This window comes from Capra hircus, chromosome 9 (genome assembly GCF_001704415.2).
Source record: "Capra hircus breed San Clemente chromosome 9, ASM170441v1, whole genome shotgun sequence".
Lineage (NCBI taxonomy): Eukaryota > Metazoa > Chordata > Mammalia > Artiodactyla > Bovidae > Capra > Capra hircus.
The window spans coordinates 23016157-23018876 of NC_030816.1; the positions used below are offsets into that span (position 1 = coordinate 23016157).

Consider the following 2720-nt stretch of genomic DNA (forward strand, 5'->3'; position numbering starts at 1 on the left):
GTGATGTAATTGAATTTCTTTATTAATGAAAGTCAGATCACTAGATTTCCTATTATGATATACCTTGATAAAGCAGTTTTTCTACATCATTAGCAGCCAACACCTTGGCATTTCTTTTTACTATCTTCTCATACTAGCTTTAATTCCTTCTGTTTTTACTGTTTCATATAGCCAGCCAATATGTACAGTGTTTGTAATTGTCTGTTTGCCAAGTCATATTCTTTCATTCAGGTTGAAACAACCTCACTTTTATTTTAGCTTAATTTCTCTCTGTAAGGTATGTGCATTTCTACCACCCTCCTTCCCAGGAGGACAGGCTCTTTAACAGAAGTAGACTCAGCAGGGGGCCAGCCAAGGCACACTTCTCTTCTACTCACCTCACCTGTAACTTTGCCTCCAGGGGCTTCCTTTCCACTCCCCATATTGATGTTTCCTTTATAATACTTCTCTCCTTCCCTGGTGGCTCAGAGGTTAAAGTGTCTGCCTGGAATGCAGAAGACCCAGGTTCAATCCCTGGGTCGGGAAGATCCCTGGGAGAAGGAAATGGCAACCCACTCCAGTACTCTTTCCTGAAGAATCCCATGGAGGGAGGAGCCTGGTCAGCTACAGTCCATGGGATCGCCAAGAGTCAGACACGACTGAGCAACTTCACTTCTTTATAATACTTAGTACAATCTATAATTATGTGTGTATTCCTGTGTTTATTTGTTCAATGTTTGCCCCTTCCATTAGACTGAAAATTACAATTATAGGCCACGTCTTTTTTATCAACCTCTGTATCATGGCACACGGCAGCCATTGGACAAACCACCTCTTGACCGCAAAATGGTAATCTCAAAGAAGTCAGACCATGACTGAGTTCATCAAGGGCCAGGAGTCCAAATCAGAGCCCATGCCTGAAATTCTGACAAGGTCTTCCAGCTTCCTCTACCAGGAGAGGATGAACACCAAACCTGTCACTAGCATCACACCCACATGTTGCCATCAGTTCTTTAAAATACTTGAAAATGTATAGCTGAAATTGCTACCACTTAGGAATATAGCATTTATAGAGCATCTATAACATCTTGATAACTCTTTACAAGCAAACCATTTAATTGAAATGGTTTAAACCATGAAATTTTTTTCTAAAAATCCAGAAAACCTACCTTCTAAAAATAAACAACCATGTATTTATTTATGAACTCTCTAGGCCTAGAGCCAGGCAGAACAGCTAGGGCCAACCAAGTCCATATTCCATCCTGGGACCATCCTCCTCTGACCACTTCACCTGTGACTGCCTTCAGGTGCTCCTTTATCAGTTTTGCCATTTTGCATTTTTCTAACACAAGCTACACATTTCAAGCGAAATACTGTAAGAGGGAGTGGAAAAGATGAGAGGTGTCCCAGAATGCTGCCTAATATTAAAACATTTACCTGAAAGTGTGAAAGCTAGAATGGCAAATGATGCCATCTGTTAATATTTTTAATTTGACAGTGGAGAGAATCACTGTGGGTTGATATACATCAGTGATCAGAATACAGCTCCATAACTTAGTGATTACACATACTATAAGCAGCCTTGTTCACTTTTTAGACCAGCTTTCATGACATATTAAATAACACAGTATTATCTTTTTAAAAGCCAAAGATATAATATTTATGAAGTGTCTAATGCAGTGTCATGTATGTTATTAGGGCTCAGTAAATGGCGATGACGTGATAATGGTAATGTTGGTGATGATAAAGAGCATTTAGTTGTCACCTTCATATCCTGAATAACTTGTAGTTTTGTTATAAACCACATAAGCCATAAATACACCCCTCAGTCTTTAATTTTAAACTGTTAAATTTGGCAGAAAATAACTTATGGATACATGCTACCCTTCAGGCACTCTAAACTATTATTCTCTCACACCTGTTTACCTCCCATCCACAGCCTCTTGGTTCTGTTATTTCTGTGGTAAGAGTCTATATAATCCTGGCTTGGTGGGTAGAATAGAGGCAGGGAGCTATCAGGAAGGCTGACCAAAGTCAATCCAGATTTCTGATAACTTTTCTCTGGAGACCTGGTTTCCAGTCTGGACTCAACTACCACAGCAATTAATGATATAACCTTGGGCAAGTGACAACCTGTCTAGGCTTAGCTCCTCATTTGTACAACGAAGGGATTGGCAAAGATTTCCTTCTAAAGCTCGTTCCATTTCTACAAGGACTGTGATTAGTTCCTGTCACTCCAGGCAATATCTTTCTGTCTTAGCTAATAAGGTCATGCATGTTCAAAGTCTATCAATGAATCATTTTGCAGAGGTGCTACAATTCTCTATTGATGTTCTTCTGATCAGTTTAGTGAGTGCTAACTATTAGAAGGAATGTTCTCCCTAAAAATGTATCCAGTAATAAACTTGTAGTTAACCCACACACGTATTAACAAGTTATTCTCAGGAGTTCAATAACAGTATTTCTTTGGGACACTCCTATCTTTAAAGATATCACATAGGTCAGTCCTGATACTAATGACCATCATTATCCTCAACAATTACTCTGATTAGTGATCACAACAGACTCACATGCTTTATTGGGACATCCAGAAATTATGCACCATCGTCTAAGAAAACCAAGAGAAATAAAATAGTTCTCTACATAATTCCTACGTTTTCCTCTTATTTTCCTTTAGCAAGTAGAGTACTTTATCTTTCCACTTATTTTTGATGGTTAAATTTAATGAACTTTTGTTATGT

At 38.6% G+C, this 2720-nt stretch overlaps 1 non-coding gene across 1 annotated transcript; it reads left to right on the forward strand.

The window, feature by feature from the left end:
- On the forward strand, positions 454–525 carry TRNAS-GGA. The gene has a single exon. It is a non-coding gene; the product is annotated as a tRNA-Ser (tRNA).